General features: G+C 40.3%; 1 non-coding gene across 1 annotated transcript; it reads right to left on the bottom strand.

Annotated features, from left to right (window-relative positions):
- Positions 1–515: 515 nt before the first annotated feature.
- LOC132536095 (U1 spliceosomal RNA) lies at positions 516–680 on the bottom strand. The gene has a single exon (XR_009547774.1). It is a non-coding gene; the product is annotated as a U1 spliceosomal RNA (small nuclear RNA).
- Between the last annotated feature and the right edge of the window lie 373 nt (positions 681–1,053).

The raw sequence follows: 1,053 nt of genomic DNA, 5'->3' as shown, positions 1-1,053 counted from the left end.
GTCTCTGTTCTGTAGATAGCTAGTACACATAATTTAGTTATATTCCAAAGGGCCTGTGGCTCTGTGGCTATACTAGCTTTTTTTTCTTTTTTTTTTTTTCTTAAATTACCAAGCGCTGCTCAGCTCAGGTTTTTTGGAGCCTCAGACATGAAAGTCTTTTGCCATAACCATTATGTTACCTCTCCCACCACAGGAAACACATTCTTCAACTGAAAACTATTCACACGAGTTTTCTGAAATCTCCCTTCCTTGGACCAGCAGTTGCTTCAGTGAAGAGGTCTTCCTTGAAATAGGAAGAGTCTATCTCCCCTCTTCAAGACTGGCCTTTCTGTTTCTGAGTCCTTGCATCCATGACAACTCAAGCTTGTTATCCCTAGCCTTGGTGGGAGATAAACTACAGAGTCCAGGTTAAACTGGAACTTCGGATAAGTCCAACACATTATTTCTGGATGTTGCTCTGGACTTCAACACATTTTTTTTTAAAAAAATCAGTTTATCAATGATTTCTTTTTAACTAGGGGAGAGCATGAATGCAGTCCCCCACTACCACAAGTTATGCAGTCAAGTTTCCCACATTTTGGAGAAATCACAGGGGTCAGCATATCTGGAGTTCAATGGATAAGCCTTGCCCTGGGAAAACCACATTCATGATCATGGTACCTCCCCTGCCAGGTAAGTATAATTTATCAATGATTTACACTGATGTACAACATCAGAAGAATGGCTTCACTGCTCCATGTTTATAAAGAACCTCAGTGCATTCCCCACCTAAATTCCAGTGCCATCTCATGACAAGTACTTCGTATACCATCTTCTATTAATTTAAAGATTGACTGATCTACTTTAAAGATAGAGTGAAAGGACCAGAAAGAACTCCGGTATATGTGGTGTCCAGGGATAGAACTCTGAATTTCACTCCTATAAGTCCTGTGCTCCAGCTAGCTAGCTACCTGTGCTTTACTTTCCAGGCCACGACAAATCCGTTTGATAAGAATGTCTTATACTTAAATATTTCAATATTCCCAAATGTCCAACATTCCAGAGCAGACTCAT

This window comes from Erinaceus europaeus, chromosome X, assembly GCF_950295315.1.
Source record: "Erinaceus europaeus chromosome X, mEriEur2.1, whole genome shotgun sequence".
In the NCBI taxonomy this organism is placed as follows: Eukaryota; Metazoa; Chordata; class Mammalia; order Eulipotyphla; family Erinaceidae; genus Erinaceus; species Erinaceus europaeus.
This window is presented reverse-complemented; position numbering and strand designations above follow the sequence as displayed.